At 45.5% G+C, this 22,418-nt stretch overlaps 1 protein-coding gene across 1 annotated transcript in view; it reads right to left on the reverse strand.

Moving 5' to 3' along the window:
- The window catches only part of JCAD (junctional cadherin 5 associated), a 145,019-nt gene that overhangs the window by 61,760 nt on the left and 60,841 nt on the right, over positions 1–22,418 (reverse strand). The window contains exon 2 of the mRNA XM_073581711.1: positions 21,526–21,586. The gene's annotated coding sequence lies outside the window, so the exon portion shown is untranslated. The remainder of the gene's footprint in view (positions 1–21,525; positions 21,587–22,418) is intronic.

Here is a 22,418-nt window from a genome sequence, read left to right on the forward strand (position 1 = left end):
ATGAGGGTCCTTAAGGAGGCACTCCCCTCAATTAACCTTGACTTGTGTTATCTTATTGCTGATCAGATTATCACTGCAGGACTACTCCAAACATAATGTGAAAAATGAGGATGAATGAACTCATGGAGATCAACATCCAACACTGCGGAGACACTATCACATGTTTCTCAATGCAGTGATTCTAGAGCAATGCCCCCATCCCTTATGGGAAATATGCAAAAACATGCAAAACACAAGTCGCGGAGACACCATCACATGTTTCTCAACGCAAGCAATGACTAGCCAGGTCTTTCCCCGGGAAGGAACAACCACGGGAAGGGCAGTCTCCAATGAAGGCAACCACCTATGCCAAAACATGGTATCCATCCACAGACAGCTGTTTCGGGGTATTGCCCCTCATCAGTGTGGAGTAGGAAACTGGCTAGTAGGAGCAATGCCTAGTAAAAGACTGTGAAAAATGAGGATGAATGAACTCATGGAGATCAACATCCAACACTGCGGAGACACCATCACATGTTTCTCAACGAAGTGATTCTAGAGCAATGCCCCATCCCTTATGGGAAATATGCAAAAACATGCAAAACACAAGCCGCGGAGACACCATCACATGTTTCTGAACGCAAGCAATGACTAGCCAGGTTTTACCCCGGGAAGGAACAACCACGGGAAGGGCAGTCTCCAATGAAGGAAACCACCTATGCCAAAACATGGTATCCATCCACAGACAACTGTTTCTGGGTATTGCCCCTCATCAGTGTGGAGTAGGAAACTGGCTAGTAGGAGCAATGCCTAGTAAAAGACTGTGAAAAATGAGTATGAATGAACTCGCGGAGACACCATCACATACCCCGAAACAGCTGTCTGTGGCCGTCACGGCCGGGCTCTACATGAGGGGGACTTGGTGTCGTACTGCAAAGAGTACTGTCCCCGCGGCTACTACTAAGCAGTAGCTGTGATTGCTAAGTCCGAAGGTCACGAGCCCTCGTAGAAAGAACTCACAGGACACTCCTTACATCCCGGGAGCTCCACGGCTATAGGGCCCCTCGCTGCCGGCCACTAGGAGGTGGCTTGAACTTTTGAATTTTCTTTACACCGTTGTGCAAATCACAAGGACAGTTTGCGTCCAAGTTAATGAAAAAAAAAAGTTTAATATAAAAATTGAAGTTTTTGAGTGTTAAGCCTGACAAAAGCGGGGATGTAAGGAGAGAGGAAGTGTGCATGTTAAAGGAAGGGGGAGGAGAAAATCTGTTATGTTTATGTTTATTATATGTTGGTTTTAACAAGCAATAGAAAAAATGTAAGAAAACGGGGTACTTGTGATATTATAGAGTTGTTCTGATGTATGATATGCACAAGAAAATGCGACAGGTCCGGGTAAGGGAAGGTCTGTGTGACCAAAGGGAAGTGTGAGATCCAAAGGGGTCTATGTGTTGAGAAGGTCTGGGAGACCTAGACGCCGACCATGACATGTAACCAAAAGAAAGGCAAAGAGATGAAAGACGTGAGAAAGACAGTCGTCCTAGGTCAGGTCCCTGACACCATGGACACCCCTGAAGGAAGAAGGCGGACGCCGACAATGATCTGGTAGGTGTAAGACCTCGATCATGGTGTACCGGATAGTGGAAGGTGACAGAAGGGGAGAGTAGGGGAAGGTACACGCCGGAAAGAGAATCCAGGTGTACCTAGCCCAATTTGAAAGACGTTGTCATGTGGTGTGCACGCTGGCGAGTAGCAGTAGGCTGCTCGGAGCATGGTGCTCCCGGTTTGGTTCGGCCCCCGTGGGTAGTGGGTTTGGCCCAACAGCTGGTCTGACAACAGAAGGTAGGGTAAGCTTCAGAACGACGAAGGCAGGGATTACGATTGTTGAGGACGACAATAGACAAAGGAAGGGAGAGTGTAGGGAAGGTGACCTGATGGACGGACTTGTCAGAATAGAGAAAGGAAGGTTTGCACAGTTTAGACAGGTGTCAGTTATTACAGTGGGGAAACAGCTAGGAAAGTGTAGTGGACGTGCAGTACCTCGGGTTGACCATTAGAGGACAGGGAGGAGTGTGAGCATAGGACTTGACATCAGCTTAGGGCTTAAGAAACCGTTGGTCATGGGGGGCGGAGTTATAGGGAACTGGGAAAGCTATAAATTTGACAGGAGGGTTCCAGAAAGTTCCAGTCCCCAGGGGGAGCTCAAGTGACGAGGAGACTGTGACAGTTGCCGCACTGTGAGGAAAACCCACCCAGGGGGACTGAGGAGAAAGGAAGTCAGGGGGATGGTCCTGACACGAACTACCGCAGTACAGACGAGGCCCCGGGGAAACACATACCGAGTTGAAGACGATACCTGACCAGTGACCGAGCTGACAAGAACGTCGATAAGCAGAAGGGGACGGTACGTGTATTTACGTCCCTCGTGATAAGTACGGTGTGTGTGTAACGGGGCCTGGACACGGAGGGCCGTGAAGAGAATTTGTGGTGTATTGTGAGGGCCGTCAGTCGGATGGCGGGAAATAAACTTGGGCCTGTTGCACCCAAAAATTGCCTCCATCTTGTGTCTGTACGTTACTGCATGGTATACAGAGGGACCACCCCCCCAGCCCGGCCCACTGACTCTACACTATGGCTCTGCTCCCACTGTCCCTCCCTTTTATTATATATATACAGTCATATGTTAAAGTTTGGGCACCCCTATTAATGTTAACCTTTTTTCTTTATAACAATTTTGGTTTTTGCAACAGCTATTTCAGTTTCATATATCTAATAACTGATGGACTCAGTTATATTTCTGGATTCAAATGAGGTTTATTGTACTAACAGAAAATGTGCAATCTGCATTTAAACAAAATTTGACCGGTGCAAAAGTATGAGCACCTCAACATAAAAGTGACATTAATATTTCGTAGATCCTCCTTTTGCAAAAATAGCAGCCTCTAGTCGCTTCCTGTAGCTATTAATGAGTTCCTGGATCCTGGATGAAGGTATTTGTGACCATTCCTGTTTACAAAACAATTCCAGTTCAGTTAAGTTTGATGGTCGCCGAGCATGGACAGCCCGCTTTAAATCATCCCACAGATGTTCAATGATATTCAGGTCTGGGGACTGGGATGGCCATTCCAGAACATTGTAATTGTTCCTCTGCATGAATGCCTGAGTAGATTTGGAGCGGTGTTTTGGATCATTGTCTTGCTGAAATATCCATCCCCTGCGTAACTTCAACTTCGTCACTGATTCTTGCACGTTATTGTCAAGAATCTGCTGATACTGAGTTGAATCCATGCAACCCTCAACTTTAACAAGATTCCCGGAGCCGGCATTGGTCACACAGCCCCAAAGCATGATGGAACCTCCACCAAATTTTACTGTGGGTAACAAGTGTTTTTCTTGGAATGCTGTGTTTTTTAGCCTCCATGCATAACGCCTTTTTGTATGACCAAACAACTCAATCTTTGTTTCATAAGTCCACAGGACCTTCTTCCAAAATGTAACTGGCTTGTCCAAATGTGCTTTTGCATACCTCAGGCGACTCTGTTTGTGGCGTGCTTGCAGAAACGGCTTCTTTCGCATCGCTCTCCCATACAGCTTCTCCTTGTGCAAAGTGCGCTGTATTGTTGACCGATGCACAGTGACACCATCTGCAGCAAGATGATGCTGCAGGTCTTTGGAGGTGGTCTGTGGATTGTCCTTGGCTGTTCTCACCATTCTTCTTCTCTGCCTTTCTGATATTTTTCTTGGCCTGCCACTTCTGGGCTTAACAAGAACTGTACCTGTGTTCTTCCATTTCCTTACTATGTTCCTCACAGTGGAAACTGACAGGTTAAATCTCTGAGACAACTTTTTGTATCCTTCCCCTGAAAAGCTATGTTGAATAATCTTTATTTTCAGATCATTTGAGAGTTGTTTTGAGGAGCCCATGATGCCATAGGAGAATCAAATAGGAGAACTACTTGCAAGTGGCCACCTTAAATACCTTTTCTCATGATTTGATACACCTGGCTATGAAGTTCAAAGCTCAATGAGGTTACAAAACCAATTTATTGCTTCAGGAAGTCAGTAAAAAGTAGTTAGTAGTGTTCAAATCAAGAAAATGATAAGGGTGCCCATACTTTTGCACCGGTCAAATTTTGTTTAAATGCAGATTGCACATTTTCTGTTAGTACAATAAACCTCATTTGAATCTAGAAATATAACTGAGTCCATCAGTTATTAGATATATGAAACTGAAATACCTGTTGCAAAAAACAAAATTGTTATAAAGAAAAAAGGTTAACATTAATATTGGTGCCCAAACTTTAACATATGACTGTAGCTCTGCTCCCACTCTCCCTCCCTTGTATATATGGCTCTGCTCCCACTCTCCCTCCCTTGCATATATGGCTCTGCTCCCACTCTCCCTCCCCTGTATATATGGCTCCGCTTCCACTCTCCCTCCCTTGTATATATGGCTCCGCTCCCACTCTCCCTCCCTTGTATATATGGCTCTGCTTCCACTCTCCCTCTCCTTGTATATATGGCTCCGCTCCCACTCTCCCTCCCTTGTATATATGGCTCTGCTTCCACTCTCCCGGCCTCCCTTGTATATATGGCTCCGCTCCCACTCTCCCTCCCTTGTATATATGGCTCTGCTCCCACTCTCCCTCCCTTGTATACATGGCTCCGCTCCCACCCTCCCTCCCCTGTATATATGGCTCCGCTCCCACTCTCCCGGCCTCCCTTGTATATATGGCTCCGCTCCCACTCTCCCTCCCTTGTATATATGGCTCCGCTCGGCTCCCCCATCCTCCCCCATTATACTTACCCTCACGTCGCTGAACTTCCCTCCCGTCGCTGAACTTCCCTCCCTGCATCTCGCGGCGCTTCAGCTTCTTCCTGTGCGGAGCGGTCAGGTGCTACCGCTCATTAAGGTGCATGAATATGGACGCCACACCTATGGGAGAGGAGTGGCATCCATATTCATGACCTTAAATGAGCGGTACACTTGACAGCTCAGCGCTGGAATCTGGATGAAGCCGCCGCGCCGACAGGGACCGCTATGCAGGGTGAGTATCAGCTGCTACACAGCCGCCGCCTCCCCTTGTGTCCGTGGACCGGCAAGATCACTGCAACGGCCCGGTGCTGGGCCGCGGACCGGTGGTTGGGGTAATTAAATTGCACTACCGGGTAGCGCCGATCGGAGCCGGGGACCCGGGCCCCAAAGCAACCGGTTCGGCTGCTACCCCGGTAGTTACGCCCCTGAATATCGTGTCCCTGACAGTGTTTCTAAGCATTAACCTGTGTTACTTCAATCAATACATGAAGTATATGACAAGTTATTATTCTTTGCTTAGATAGCTCTGTCATATTCTTCAGCAGTCAGCACGTTACAGACATCACCATCTCTGTCCCCGTTGGGGCTCACAATCTTCATTCCCTATCATTATGTCTTTGGAATGTGGGAGGAAACTGGAGAACCCGGAGGAAACCCACGCAAACACTGGGAGAACATAAACTCCTTGCAGATTTTTTCTTTGGTGGGATTTAAACCCAGGACCCCAGCGTTGCAAGGCTGCAGTGCTAACCAGTGAGCCAACATACTGTTCCAAGTCATGTATTGGGCTAAATGATTTGCCAAGTTTGATATTTGTTTTTGACAAATTTAGGAGAATAATAGGTAGTGATTCCCTTATTTTATTAAATGGTGAATGAACTAGGGGGAAGCGATCATCTCTAGACCGAAGTCACATTATTACAGTATCTCTGCCTAGAAACTTGTTAGCAGGAAACTGCCTAGTCAGAAATCTGCTAGTGAAAGAAAGTCAAGGCTGTTCCTGCCTGGATACAAGGTGAATAAAAAGGTAAATGAAGAACGTTTCCCCTGTGAAGATTACTGGTGTCACATCTCGGCATTATATTTACCATATATGTTTATGCTTCTACCTTTTACAATAATATATTCTGTTCTGATAGATAAATACTGTCAGCCTTGAGACTGAATATAATTTAAATGGGTATTATACTTTTATATAATGTTTTATTTTGTATAATGTGTAAAGGGAACCTGTCATGTCGAAAATGTTTTCTGATCTGCAGGTACTATGTTACGGAGCTGATCACATTGATAGACATGTTTATGGAAAAAGTCAGTATTTTATTTACTGAAATCCATGAAGTTTGTACGCCGATGAGTCCAGTGGGCGGGCCTACTCTGTAATTGACAGTCTTCATTGTATGACTGAGCATGCAGAGATAGCAGTCAATCACTAGTAGGACAGCCCACTGGACTCCTATGCATACAAATATCAGGGATTTCAATGAGTAAAACACAAGTTCTACTAAATCTTTTCCAACAAGCCGGCATCATTCTGCTCCGCTTCTCCTTCTTTACACCATGCTGAATACAGATCGGACTGCATGTACAACATGACAGGTTCCTTTAACTGGGAAAGTGTTACATAGTTATATAGGTTGAAAAAAGACCTCGGTCCGCCAAGTTCAACCTTCCTCCACCAATTGTACAATTTGTCACTAATTTAAGTATAACCCACAATATTATGTGTATCGATGAAATCATCCAGCCCTAAAATGATATGTTCACTTCTTCTCCCTCCTGTGATCAGTCTCCCTGGGACTCGAACTCGCAACTCAGGAAATGATTACATCAGATTTTTATGTTATTTTTTTTCAATTTTTCATATTACTATCTTTAGTAAAAATCAATTCTGAAATATTACAATTTCCACAATGGTCACTAAAACTAATACTACACTCACATTTCCTCTTCTGCACAAAAGACTTCTCAGCAGGCTCATTATCATTACAGACAATATTACTTTGACAGGTAACACCTTTGTACACAGTAGATAACACCAAGATCCGCCATTCACACTATGTGATGGTCACAGCTCACTTTCTCCCACTCCCTTCACAATCACCATTTCCCAGACTGGAGCATGCTCAGGAAATGTTTGCATACAAGTCAATAGGGACACACGCATCTATTGCTGCATATATCCATGTGGCTTCTAAAAAAGAACAGAACATAAAGGTTTAATATTAGGCCTATTGGCCATAATAAAAACTGCAAAATGTCTAATTTTTTATTTAATAAAACATGCCCATAGACAATGAATGCAGTGGTAGTGTGCATGCTTGACTACAGGTCCATTCAAATGGGGACAAGGGACCCCAATAATCATGATCAATGTGGGACTCAGTAGTGGATAGGTGATAATTTTCTATGTGGACAAGCACCTTAAATCTCTGTATAAATAAAAAGTTTTACAATAGTTCTATGATACTATCCTGCCATGAGTTACATAAGGAAATTTGTGATGATAGATTCATTTACAGGGAATCTGTCACCCCTTTTTTTGGACTATGAGCTGCCGGCATCGACATCAGGGGCTTATCTACAGCATTCTGTAATGCTGTAGATAAGCCCCCGATGTAACCTGAAAGATAAGAAAAACACGTTAGATTATACTCACCCCGGCGTCTGGTCCGGTCTGATGGGTGTTGTGGTCCGGTCTGGCAGCCTCCCATCTTCATACGATGCCATCCTCTTCTTCCCTTCCTGTCGTGCACTGTTGAGGGCAGAGCAGAACACTGCAGTGCACAGGCACTGGACCTCTCTGACCTCTTCCGATGACTGCAGGACTCTGCTCTGCCCTCCACAGGGCAGAGCAGTGCACCTGCACCGGAGCCACGACAGGAAGGGAAGAAGAGAACGGCATCGTATGAAGATGGGAAGCGCCGGACCGGACGGCGACACCCATCGGACCAGACACCGGGGTAAATATATGTGGCGCCCCCAGGGGTATGGTCGCCACAGTGGCTTTGCCTTCCTCCAGCGGAGGGTAATGCCAGGCTTGGAGGCAATAATGGGTCTCTCTCGCAGTCAATCCATACATGCAACACAGTTCCACTCCAGGCCAGCAGGGGGAACTCTGAACCGGGATTAAGGGGAGGAGTGCTCTCTGAGGGCCAAGAGGAAGGAGTGGTGAGTTAGTCTGCGGAGGGTGAAGTGTGCAGACGTGTAGAGAGAAGCTGGAGGTTAAGCTGGGAAAGGAGAGCTCCCTCACAGTGAGCGCATGAACTGGAGCCTGGTCTCCACGGTTGTACGGATACTAACAGTCCTGCAACAGATACCAGAGGAGTGGGGGGCTGTAAATTCCCTACTCCCATCTGGGACTTGAGGGCAAAACAGCGGCTTGGATAGTGAGCCGGGACTCAAGAGAGAGGAGTCCCCGAGAGAGGCTGCAGCTGTCTGCCGTGCAGGTGGGGTTCTTGGGAACATCTGACAGGAGGAGCTTCAGTGTAACTCAGTACTAGGAGTACTTCATTCAAACAAGCGCTAGGAAGGAGACTGCACAGCCCGTCTGCTGAGAGAGAATCCCTGAGTTGCTTCCAGGCTAGCCTGCTCCATTACCATCTGTAATCAGGACCCTGGACTGCAGCTATCAAGTAAAGGTACAGAAATTGCACCCTGCTGTGTCTTGTCTGCTTCCTACCCTTACGGCACTGCTACATCCCCGTGCCAACCACCTCTGCACTGCCCTGGGACTATAGCTTCACCTGTGGGGAGCTTTTACATCCTTGCTGCACCATACCATCAGTCCCAGCGGATCTGCATGCAGCGTCGGCTTGGCACCTCCCTTGCCGAGCACCACAGGTGGCGTAATTAACTATTCCATTCCATTAACTACATTCCCCCATTACTTGGGCGCCCAGGGCCACGGACCGGGTCACCGCTGCAGTGACACTTTCCCCTGACACCGGCCCGGTACCGAGTACCCCACAGCCCTGGGAGGGCGACCCATATAATCTAACTCGTTTTTCTTCTCTGTCAGGTTACAGCGGGGGCTTATCTACAACATTACAGAATGCTGTAGATAAGCCCCTGATGTTGATGCCAGCAGCTCATAGTCCAAAAAAGGGTGACAGATTCCCTTTAAATTACTCAAAAATATATTTATATTTATTGCCCAAAGTAGCCACGCGATACCTCCAGTCTAAGGTGTCACGGAGTATGGTCCCTAACAGCAACAAGCGAAGGAACACAACATTTGCTTGGAAAGTTAATAAACTCTTAAACCAACTGGCATTTTAAATACCATACTTATTACATATTCATTTTAGGAAAGTTTTAGGGGCTTGGTTATCCCAGAGGAGCCTTTGTTACAATGTGGTGACATCACCCACCTAATACATGTTTCTTCCTGAGGATGCAGACTAGTCCATTCATTTCCAGTCTGTTAATATAATCAGTGGATCAACCACAATCAACAAGGCAGCCACATTCAACTTAAGTGTCTTTTTCTACAACCAAATAATTCCCTGCTTCAGCCATTAATATGTTATATAGCGTTTGTCATTTTAGGCATAAAAAATGACCCAATGTTTAAATAGCGTTTGTCATTTTAAATAGGTTCAAAGGCATAAAAAAATGAACTATTGTTTAAATCATGTTTTTTGGGTTACATGTGTTAAAAAATAATAAAAAATAATATATATGTATACAGAGGGTGAAATAAATATTGAACACATAACCAATTTTGTAAGTATATTCCTAAAAGTGCTATTGACATGAAATTCTCAGCACATGTACATAACAACCCATCCAATCCACACAGGCAAAGAAATCAAACCATAGATGTCTATAAATTAAGTTCTGTGTAATAATGAGAAATTACACGGGAAAAAGTATTAAACATGAAGCAACAAAGGTACAAAAAGCCATTGAAAGTCCAGACACAAGCTGAAATCTATCAGTAATGAGAAAACAATCCTGACACTTTGTTAAAATAATATTAGCTGGTTCAACTGATAGCCTATAAAAAAGTGTCTCGCAACCAACGTGCCCCACAAGAAACATCCCGTGAAGAGTAAAACCAGTGAGCTGTCTCAAGACCTTCTCAACCTTATTGTTGCAAAATATACTGAAGGCATTGGATATAGAAGAATTTCTAAACTAATGAAGGTTCAAGTAAGCACTGTTCAGCCATAATCCGTAAGTGGAAATAACATAATTTCACCATAAACCAGCCATGACTTGTTTCTCCCCCCAAGATTTCAGACGGAAGAATGAAATAAAAATTATCAAATGAGTTGCCCAAGAGCCAAGGACAACCTTTGAAGCGCTGCAGAGACACATTGAATCAGCAGGTACAATTGCTTATAAAAAAAATTTGAGTAATGAAATAAACCTCCACAGCCTGCATGGACGCTCACCACGCAAGACTACTGCTGAACAAAAAGCAGGTTCCAGCGCGATTAACGTTTGTGCTACAACATTTAGACAAGCCTCTGAAATACTGGGAGAATATAGTCTGGCCAAATGGGACCAAAATTGAATTCTTAGGATGACATAATAAACACCATGCTTGGAGACCAAAAGGCACTGCATATCACCCCAAAAGAACCATACCAACTGCTGTGAAGTTTGTAGGTGGGGTCGTCATGGACTGGGGCTGTTTTTCATCATAAAGCACTGCCAAACTTCATATAATTATAGGAAGGCTGAATGGACAAATGTACCGAGACATTCTTGATAAAAATCTGCTACCATTTACCAGGATGATGAAAATGAAATTATGGTGGACATTTCAGCAAGACAATGATCTCAAAAACACAACAAAAGAAGCTCTTAATTGGCTTGAGAGAAAGAAAATAAAGCTGCTAGAATGGCCCAGCCAATCAGCTCACCTAAAGCCAATAGAAAACGTATGGAAGATGTTAAAGCTCAGAGTTTATAGAAGGCGCCCACAGAACCTTCATGATGTGAAGAGTGTTTTTGAGGAAAAATGGGTCAAAATCACACTTGAGCAATGCCTGCGACTAGTTTCTCCAAACAGGAGGCTCTTGAAGCTGTTATCACAAATAAAGGCTTTTGAACGAAGTAAATTTTAGTAAGGTTATAAAAATGATGTGGAGGAGGAAACATCCTGGATTTTTAGCAGTTTTTCCCTCTGCATGCTAGAGTCACTGGAAGTCTCAGCAGTTTGTATCTCTCTATTTCTGTCTCCCTGTAGCTCCTTCCCCTCCAGTCAACATAGACTTCGATCAGAACTAGCTAAAATTCGATTCCTCAGTAAAGATAAATCCAGAGTCAAACTTAAGCAGCTTTTTAGGCCTCTTTCACACATCAGGTTTTCTGCTTCAGGCGCGATCCGGCGCTTTTGACTAAAACCGGATCCGTCGAAATGCAATGCCGGATCCGGTTTCCCCCCCATTGACTTGCATTAGAGCCGGATCGAGCCGGATGGCCATGCGTTTCATCCGATTTTCGCCGGATCCGGCAATGTGACGCGATCCGGCGTCTGGAAAAAACGGTGACTGTAACGTTTTTTGTATCCGTCGAAAAAGGCGGACACGCCGGATCCGGCGTGTCCGGCTTTTTCATACAATGAAAGTCTATGAGCGCCGCAATGCGCCGGATCCGGCGATAGCCGGATCCGCCGGCCGGATCCGGTTTCTTTGGTCTGAGCATGCTCAGTAGCTCTGCCCACAGGACATATATAAAAGCAAGACAATGGGACCCTCAGCCACACCCAACATGCCACCCAAGCCAAGAACCAGGAGCAGGAGAAGGCAGCAGACATCTGCAGCAGCAGCACCATCAGCACCACCCCAAATGGAGCTGCATGCTGAACAGCGGGAGGGGAGTCCAGCAGCAGATGAGAGACGGTAATTATCAAATCCCCCATTCCTCCAAACTAGGGCTATGGAATATCAAGATATTCATTGGCCCTTTGTTTCTCTTTATTCAACAGCCGCCCAATAGATGCAGCAGCAGCAGCAGCAATGGCAGCAGCAGAAACACCACCCACAGCCATGGAGTCTGGCCATGAGGAAGACAGCACATCTTCAGGGAGCCCTCCCTCGCATCGTCAGCGTTTGACGGTAAGTTTTTATTTCCAAAATCCATCTTCTCTGTAATATATGTCTATTCATTGCCTTTTATTTCAAAACAGGAATCACAAGATGAAGAGGAGCTCCCAGAAGAAGAAGGAAGGGGTGGACAGACACTTGGAGTGGGCTCACAATTGGTAAGTTTTTTGCATCAAACGCAGAAACACAACATCACACTACACACAACACATAGAAAACAATGTTCTGCAGACCACACACAGCAAACAAATGCCTACATCCAAAGACATAACATTTTTTGTTTTCTTCTCTAGTCTTCCCAATCTGGTGCTCGGCCAAGAGGTCCTCGCAGTGCCTCCCAGGGTCGTCGGCGACAGCAACGCGGCGGTCACCAGCGTGTAAGTATAAATATTTTTGCTTTGTTTTTTTTGCACTTTTTATTTCATTTCTTTTGTGGAGGCTAATTATGTTATTTTTGTCTTTTTCTTTAACAGCCTTCACAGCGTGCTCCCGACTCTGACGGTGAGGATGGAGGGATTGATGTGGACCGCCTCATCGATCTCGTCAGAGAAAGGGAGCCGCTCTGGAATATGGCTGACCGACGCCACGCTGACCTGATCGTTACCCGACGACTCTGGGAGGAAATCTGTTCGCTCCTTGTGGACCGCTGGGAGGACCTCGAAGCTCGGGCCCAGATTAAAGAGCGTAAGTATATACAGTACCGGTTGCTTGATTTAAACCAGTGTTTCCCGAACTCCAGTCCTCGTGGTCCCCACGGATCATGTGTTCAGGATTTCTATTTACTTTGGAAATCCTGAAAACATGACCCCTGGGGACCATGAGGACTGGAGTTTGGGAAACACTGATGTTGTATACTAACCACTTTGTCCTTTCTCGTTTCAGGGGAGAGAATTGTGAAGCGGTGGCGGTCTGTGAGGGATCGTTTCAAGAAGGAGTTCAATAAAGAGATGCTGGCCCCGAGTGGATCTGGAGGACGCAGGAGCAAGTACAAGTACGCACGAGCCCTGTCGTTCCTCCGGGAGACAATGCTCACCAGAAGGTAAATATTACACACCACATGTGACAAAAAAATGTTTAGATGTAACTTTTTTTTTTCAGCCAGGGCCATACCATGTCACTATTTTAATTGTTTTTTTTTCTCTTTATTCCACAGCACGGTGAGCAGCACTCGGGAGCCTGCACGATTGGACCCTTCTGAGGCGATCCCTGAGGAGACCGGCACCGAGTTACACTTCGACCGCCCCGGTACATCTGCACCTTCCCAGCCTTCCCACACATTCGACCCATCTGTCCCATCCACCAGCACAGGAGCATCGTGGCCGCCTACATTACATGAAGCTGCTGGTGAGGAGATCGCTTTCCCTTTATCCCACCCTTCTGCCCCTGCCACCTCTAGTACACCTGGGGGTACTGGGCGGCAGCGGCAGAGGGGTCAGGAAAAGACTTATGCGCCAGAGTTCTTGCATCTGAATGCATCTTTCCAGAACTGTCTAAAAGTCTTGTCAGAGCAAATCTCCGCAGGCTATCAGCAGATCAACTCCAGCATTCTGGAGGTGAAGACACTTCTGCAAACCATGCATTCAGAAGCAAGATCTTCGCCAAACCACACCTTTTTCAGGTCTGTTGTGGAGCGCATGGAAACGCTCTCTCCTGCCCAGCAGATGCATGTAATGCATTCATGCCACGCTGCTCTCCAGCAAGTTACCTCCCAACCTCCTCCTCCCACCACAGTAGTTCCTCCACCTGCACCCCCTCCAGCCACTTTCCATCCTCCCCCTCCTATTACATCTACACCCCCTCCAGCCACTTTCCATCCTCCCCCTCCTATTACATCTACACCCCTCCAGCCACTTTCCATCCTCCCCCTCCTATTACATACCATCCACCTCCCCAGCACCATCCACCTCCCCAGCACCATCCACCTCCCCAGCACCAGCAACCTCCCCAGTACCAGCAACATCCCCAGTACCAGGAACCTCCCCAGTACCAGCAAACTCCCCAGTACCTGCAAACTCCCCAGTACCAGCAACCTCCCCAGTACCAGACATCTCCCCACTTCCAGCAACCTGCCCCGTACCAGACATCTCCCCACTTCCAGCAACCTGCCCCGTACCAGACATCTCCCCACTTCCAGCAACCTGCCCCGTACCAGACATCTCCCCACTTCCAGCAACCTGCCCCGTACCAAACTCCTTCCCCATACAACTTGCCATCAACATCATCTGCTCCTACAGTCCCTGCCCAACCCTCCACTCCACCACCCACCACCTCTTCTGCTTCCCACATGTCCACCCATTCTGTAGTTTTTTCCACACCTTCACCTCTAACTGTTCCTTCCCCACCACGATCCCAGTCCTCTCTCCACACTCCCAGTGTCGAAGTGTCCCGCAGCCCCTCCAGCAGTATTTCCACCACACACTACACAGATTTATAATGTGTGTATTTAAATAAAAATGACCAGTTTTATGGTTTCAAAGCTTTATTAAACAAGTTTATTAAAATTTTAAAAAAGTTTACTAAAAAAAACATTTTTCAATAAAAGTTAAATTATTTTACACTGGTTGTCTGTCATTTCTTTCTGCGACAAAAAAGGTTAAATACAGGGTATTTAAAAGGTGAAATGGTATTCAAAACTAGGTATATAACTGTGGGTAAATTTTAGCTTTGTGCCACAGTTGTGTTCCTGGTTGTGTTTGAAGCAAAGTATTTCACCTAAAAAGTTGTGTTTATTGTTGGTGATTTCATAACAATGTACACAACTTTTGTTAAAAGGTGAAATACTTTGCATAAAACACAACCAGGTACACACCTGTGGCCTAAAGCTAAAAATAGAGACCACGACAAGATAGCCAACTTTGATTGGCAAAGGTATATACTGTTGGTACAGAAGGTACACAAGTTTGGTTAGGGCAGGGGTCCCCAACCGCCGGTCCGCGGCCCAGCACCGGGCCGTTGCAGTGCCCTTGCCGGTCCGCGGACACAAGGGGAGCCGGGGGGCGGTGCAGCAGCTGATACTCACCCTGCATCCCGCGGCGGCTTCATCCCGCGGCGGCTTCATCCAGCGCTGAGCGGTCACGTGCTACCGCTCATTTAAGGTCATGAATATGGACGCCACTCATCTCCCATAGGCGTGGCGTCCATATTCATGGACCTTAATGAGCGGTAGCACGTGACCGCTCCGCACAGGAAGAAGCTGAAGCGCCGCGAGATGCAGGGACGTGCAGCGACGGGAAGGAAGTTCAGCGACGTGAGGGTAAGTATGATGGGGAGGATGGGGGAGCCGAGCGGAGCCATAAGGGAGGGAGAATGGGAGCGGAGCCATATACACAGGGGAGGGAGAATGGGAGCGGAGCCATATATACAGGGGAGGGAGAATGGGAGCGGAGCCATATATACTAGGGAGGGAGAATGGGAGCGGAGCCATATATACTAGGGAGGGAGAATGGGAGCAGAGCCATATATACAGGGGAGGGAGAGTGGGAGCGGAGCCATATATACAGGAGAGGGAGAGTGGGAGTGGAACCATATATACAAGGGAGGGAGAATGGGAGCGGAGCCATATATACAAGGGAGGGAGAGTGGGAGCGGAGCCATATATACAGGGGAGGGAGAATGGGAGCGGAGCCATATATACAAGGGAGGGAGAATGGGAGCGGAGCCATAAATATAAGGGAGGGAGAGTGGGAGCGGAGCCATATATATAAGGGAGGGAGAGTGGGAGCGGAGCCATATATACAGGGGAGGGAGAATGGGAGCGGAGCCATATATACAAGGGAGGGAGAGTGGGAGCGGAGCCATATATACAAGGGAGGGAGAATGGGAGCGGAGCCATATATATAAGGGAGGGAGAGTGGGAGCGGAGCCATATATACAAGGGAGGGAGAGTGGAAGCCGAGCCATATATACAAGGGAGGGAGAGTGGGAGCCGAGCCATATATACAAGGGAGGGAGAGTGGGAGCGGAGCCATATATACAAGGGAGGGAGAGTGGAAGCCGAGCCATATATACAAGGGAGGGAGAGTGGGAGCAGAGCCATATATACAAGGGAGGGAGAGTGGGAGCAGAGCCATATATACAGGGGAGGGAGAGTGGGAGCGGAGCCATATATACAAGGGAGGGAGAGTGGGAGCGGAACCATATATACAAGGGAGGGAGAGTGGGAGTGGAGCCATATATACAAGGGAGGGAGAGTGGGAGCGGAGCCATGCATACAGGATGGGACAGGGGAGCCATGTATACAGGATAGAAGAGTGGGAGCAGAGCCATGCATACAGGATGGGAGGATGGGAGCGGAGCCTTGTATACAGGATGGGAGAGTGGGAGCAGAGCCATGTATACAGGATGGGACAGGGGAGCCATGCATACAACAGGGGGAGCCACACAGAGCTGGACGGGGGGGACCACACATACATTTTCTGATGATTAGAAAATAATCAGCATGTACAGTACTCCAGTACAATTGTTCTTAAGTGCTCAATGCTCCATTTCCTTGTAGGTTCCAATCATCATTAGCAGTGACGGTCATCAGTAGAAGTAGCCCAGTGCTCCCACTGAAACAGAGAAACAAGCCAGGTGCTCACACTCATTCAAAACCTATGGTGAGTTGAGTCACATTAAAAATGTTATAATTAAATGATAAATATGCACTGCTAAACTACAACCGCGTCCATAGCCCCGCCCCCTTATGACCAAAGCCCCGCCCCTGTCACACCTCCATCCCCGCCCTGCCGGGCCATGGAAGAATGGTCTTGGTTCAAGCCGGTCCCTGGTGCAAAAAAGGTTGGGGACCACTGGGTTAGGGCACAAATCTTTCACACTCTGTCATCCTGCCAGTGTACTCTGCCTTGAGGTGACATAAAGTATAGTGCAAAATTGTCCCTCATTACTGAAACCGTCACAGAACTTCTAGTGGTAATGTCATGGTAATCTTGCAAGGTGGTTTCTTCAGAGGTGTCCTCAATGGAAATGGGTTCCTTGCAGATAACAAAATTGTGGAGTACCACGCACGCTTTGATCACCTCGTCCACAGTTTCTGTCTTGAGGTTGATCGCAGTCAATAGGACCCCCATTTGGCTGTCAGAATACCAAAGGTACATTCAACCATTCTTCTTGCTCTTGTGAGGCGGTAATTAAAAATGCGTTTTGGTCTTGTCAATCCTCTGCTAGAGTACGGTTTCAAAAGGTGTTCTGACAGCTGGAAGGCTTCATCCCCTACACAGACAAATGGCATAGGTGGACCAGATGTTTGCGGCAGCGGTCTAGGTGGTGGGAACTGGAAGGTGTTTCCATACAGTTTACGCCCCATGGCAGACAGTTTGAAAACTTGAGAGTCATTGGAGCAGCCATAGGCCCCAATATCAACCGCAATAAATTTGTATTCCGCGTCAGCGATGGCCATGAGGACAATTGAAAAATATTTCTTGTAATTGAAATATTCCGATCTCGATCCAGCTGGCTTTACAATGCGGATATGTTTCCCGTCCACAGCGCCCAAGCAGTTGGGAAACTGACATATCTGTTGAAACTTGTCAGCAATTTCAATCCACCTCTCTGTTGTGGGCTCTGGTAAAAACTCTTCAGCTAAGGAGTCCCACAGTGCACGGCATGTGTACTTCACTATTCCAGATATGGTGGAAATCCCGAGTCTGTACTGGAAATGCAGTGATGAAAGGGATTCTCCAGTTGCAAGAAATCTGTGGGGAATTAAAAAACAATAAATTAGTTTTAAATCACAGCATTACATACCAAAACTGAGCTATAACACTTGGAGATACAAACTACCACCAACAAGATTGCAGTGAAAGTGTGCTCTGATGCGATCACATCCAATAAATGTGGCTTACCTTAAAGTCACCATCAGACGCTCTGCGGGTGAAACAGAGAAGCGGCAATAGGTGTCCGCTTTTCTTATGAGGTGTGCAATGCGCTCCACCAAGTAATCAAAATTCTCCATTTTCATCCTAACATATCCAAAAAATTTATCCGGGTTTCGTCGAAGGTCCATGCAGAGTGTAGAATAGACCCCACGCGTCATTCTCTTGGCTGTGATGGGGTGGATCCACAAACGTCGTCTACGATGCCTGATGCGCTGCTGTCTCGCTCTCTCCTTCTCCAGAACAATCACCCTCAAACGATTTGCCTCCGCTGTAAAATCCGCCAAATTCTTCAAAATATTTCCAATGACAACATCCATCTTCGCCAGTAACTTGCTCTTCTCTCCAACCTGCACTTTCTCCTCTACAACCTGTCAAAGAAGGGCTGTAGGAACATGCTATATATAGTTTTCCAGTAGCCAATCCCGTTCGGAAGGCCACAAGGGTCAATTTTAAAAACCGGATCCGGCGTAATCCGTCGAAAAACGGATAGAAAAACGGATGAACCGGATGAGACGGATCCGGTTTTGTCTGTCAAGAAAGAGACGGATCCGGCAGAAAACCGGATCCGTCACATCCGGTTTTACTAAACATTTGCCGGATCCGGCGTTCCGGCACGACGCCGGATCGCGCCTGACGCCGAAAACCTGAAGTGTGAAAGTAGCCTTAGAGTGAATTAGCAGTTCATAAAATGGTAGGAGAGAAGAAGTGACCGATAAGTGGAAAATTGTGCACTTTTTTTTGTGATATGATCATTTACAATGTTTCTTATTTTCACTTGTACCACTTATTTCTGAAGAAATAAAATTTAAATTTCTGTTTAAAGCAAAGATTATTCTACTTCATTTAAATAGTTACTAACTGTTACCCTTTACAACTATGAAAATAACTCAAAAGCAAAATAACAAAATTACAGGTTATCAAAACAAATGAACAATTTAAGTAAAAGGTACCAGCCCACTGGAGCTAACAATCTAAATGCACTGGATATATGGTGATGATTTTGTTAAGCATGGGAATATTAGGGCATTTTCAAATAGGGGTTTGTAGGTGGAAAATTCCATATTAGAATCCTCACAGGATTTTTTTTACAAGATTTTCAGCTCTGACACATTTTGTGATGTACTTATTTAGCTTTTTTTTACCATTGCTTTTTTTCATATGGTTTGTGACAGCCTTTTGACTTTAGTGTTAAAGAGGCTGTCCATTTTCTTAACTCAGTTACTGTTTTGGCCATAAATGCCTAAGGATAATGCCCCTAAAAATCCCCATATACCTTTTCTGCCAGTGTTATGTTGTTTTACACCTTTTCTATTTCCTTGTATCAGCCATCACTTCCTCTGAAGAATCCTGTGCTCCCTTCTGACTACATTTCCCATCAGAGCTTGTGCTCAGCTGCAAGCCAGCAGTGAGCAGACCCCCTGTAACCCCGCCTAAACCGCTCCCAGTCCGCCCCATGAAGAGCTCTTGTACCATACATTGCTACAGGGAATAGAAGTATTGCACAAAGCACCAGAACAGCTGCCCTGGCATTAAAGATTATCACCTGCTCCATCTCATTGACTAATGGATGGGTTGGGAGAGAAATATGAATGTATTCATGTGATAAAGGAAACATAGGGTAAAAAGTTCAAAACTGAGCGAGACTCTGACGTGACATCACAAGAAATCAGAGGATTCTCAGCCAGAGATCATGTGACCAGGAAAGCAGCTCGGCTTATAGAAGGATTTGAGAAAGCAAAGTATTTACAAAAAAGCGTATCTATGGCAGTTAGCTCACATGAGAGGGTCTTGTAAAGTAGTCACCACAATCCCTTTAAGTCTGGTCATGAATTCCATTATGAATTTGCATAAAAAGTGACTTGTCAATTCTTTTTTTTTTTTTTAAACTTAGTCTAAAAACAATTTTTGTATGAACAGTAACGTGGATTGGATTAAACATTAAAATATTTTGGAAAAGTATTGAAAGAGTATTTGAAGCAGTTATTGATGTGAATTTTGGAGGGGATCCCCTTCAAAATAAAAAAAAAAAAAAAAACTACACATGAACATACCCTAAGGAGCAGGATCCAAGACACTAAGTTCCACAGGATGGGTGCACCATAGGAGAAATTGTGCAGTTGCGAGTGATATAACTGTATGAATATTTTTCCTAATTATTATTTCTTATTATAACCTCCAATTATAACTAGAAGCATAAATGTCAGTTAACCCCTTTCTGACATTGGGTGTAATAATATGCCCACGTCGGAATCAATCACTCACCGGCGCTGAGCCCACATCTTTCTGTTCAAAACAGCTGACATGTGCCTTTAACAGCAGCTGGCGGAATGGCGATCTACCCACGGCTGTTAACCTGTTAAATGTCGCTGTCAATCTCTGACAGCGGCATTTAACTTGCGCTTAATGAATGCGCACTGGAAATCCCGCTTATCGGTGACCCGTCACGTCAACGTGGATCACCGATGGGTTGGAATGACAACCAGAGGTCTTCAGCAGACCTCTATGGTTGTCATAGCCGGATTGCAATGAGCGTCGCCTGGTAGTCGGCGCTCATAGCAAGTGAGCATTTCTGCTACACAGGCGATCTGATCATCGCCTGTATGTAGCTGAGGCGATCAAAGTACTGCAGATTCTAGTCTCCCATGGAGACTATTGAAGCATGCAAAAAAGTAAAAAGAAATGTTTTTAAAAATATTACAAAATATAAAAGTTCAAATCACCCCCCCTTTCGCTCCATTCAAAATAAAACAATAAAAAAATCAAATATACACATATTTGGTATCGCCGCATTCAGAATCGCCCAATCTATCAATAAAAAGGATTAACCTGATCGCTAAACGGCATAATGAGAAAAAAATTCAAAACGACAGAATTAGTTTTTTTTCAGCCTCCGCTACATTGCAATAAAATGCAATAACGGGCGATCAAAAGGTCGCATCTATACCAAAATGAAATCAATAGAAACATCAGTTTTGCGCACAAAAAAATAAGCCCTCACCTAGCCCCATATCACAAAAAAAGGAGACGCTACAGGTCTCGGAAAATGGCGCCATTTTTTTTTTTCTTACCAAAGTTTGAATTTTTTTTTCACCACTTAAACAAAAAAGAACCTAGACATGTTTGGTGTCTATGAACTCGTAATGACCTGGAGAATCATAATGGCCGGTCAATTTTAGCATTTAGTGAGCATGGTAAAGAAAAAAACAAATGTGGAATTGCACTTTTTTTGCAATTTCACCGCACTTGGAATTTTCTTTCACATTTTACAGTATATGATATGTTTAAACCAACAACACAAGTACAACTTATCCCGCAAAAAACAAGCCCTCACATGGCCATTTTGACAGAAAAATAAAAAAGTTATGGCTATGGGAAGAAAGGGAGCAAAAAATGAAAATGCAAAAACTAAAATACCTCCGGTCATGAAGGGGTTAGAAAAGGGTACAGCTCTTGGAAGAGTGTTACCCATAACACCCTTCCCCTTGTTTTTGTCCTCTCTGTCTTACCAGAGCACCCGGCATGCCCAGGCATTATACAGATAGCCTGTTGATTTCAATAGTCCCAATGTAATGCTCCATTTACCCTATGATGGCTCTGCAGGGGAATTGAACACTTGCTGTTGTAGATATTAAAATATATTTGAAGCCTAAAATGCATTGAAAAGAAAAAGGAGAGCAATTTAAAGAAAACAACACATGAAATCTATTATTTCCATTTTCCAAGTATGAGTCCCTAGGAAGAAAGCATAAAATACTAAAATAATACATGTAGTAGAAAAAGTTGGAATACTCACTGGGGGATATTATTCCTGGCTGGTATCAGTCATCATGTCTTTTCAAATCAGACTGTGTAGCCTGTGAAAAAGAACAGTTTTGTTATCTTATACAATGTTATTTAACTGAGTAACTTTATTACATAAATAGTGTATCCGAAGAACTGACTAATTAGATCAGCACTAATTCATTTTGCTGAGGCTGCTGGAAGCTCCTGACACCATCAGGACAATGTTGGTGATTTTTGCTGAGGCTGCTGGAAGCTCCTGACACCAATCAGGACAATGTTGGTGATTTTTGCTGAGGCTGCTGGAAGCTCCTGACATCATCAGGACAATGTCAGTGATTTTGCTGAGAATGCTGGAAGCTCCTGACACCAATCAGGACAATGTTGGTGATTTTTGCTGAGGCTGCTGGAAGCTCCTGACATCACCAGGACAATGTCAGTTATTTTGCTGAGGATGCTGAAAGCTCCTGACACCATCAGGAAAATGTTGGTGTAAGTGATTATTTAGCATGTAGTGAAGCAGGACTCATTGCTTATTTAATGAGCAAACAATGATTTTGAGAAAAAAAGTGGCAGAATAAGGGTGAAGACAGACGCATCGGACTGACCATCGGCTCTCCTGGCCTGAGCTTGACAGGGCCATAGAAATGGATGCTGTCACGCTCAGGGCAGGTGAGCCAACGGCCAGTCGAATGCAATCCCGTCTGACTCCGACTTTGGCTGTGACACCTGTTGTGCGGCCAAACTTTGCTAGCTATCACTTGTACATCGCAGTGCAATAGAAATGAGTGGTATTGCATTGTGAATCACGAGGGTACTGCGACCACGACAAGCAAGTCGTAAGAGTCCAACCGTGTCAGAATTTTTGCAAAGTGCTTGATGCAGTCGGAGTGCCCTTGGGGCTTC

This window comes from Dendrobates tinctorius, unplaced genomic scaffold, assembly GCF_039654945.1.
Source record: "Dendrobates tinctorius isolate UK_male_01 unplaced genomic scaffold, ASM3965494v1 ptg000070l, whole genome shotgun sequence".
NCBI classification, from domain to species: Eukaryota; Metazoa; Chordata; class Amphibia; order Anura; family Dendrobatidae; genus Dendrobates; species Dendrobates tinctorius.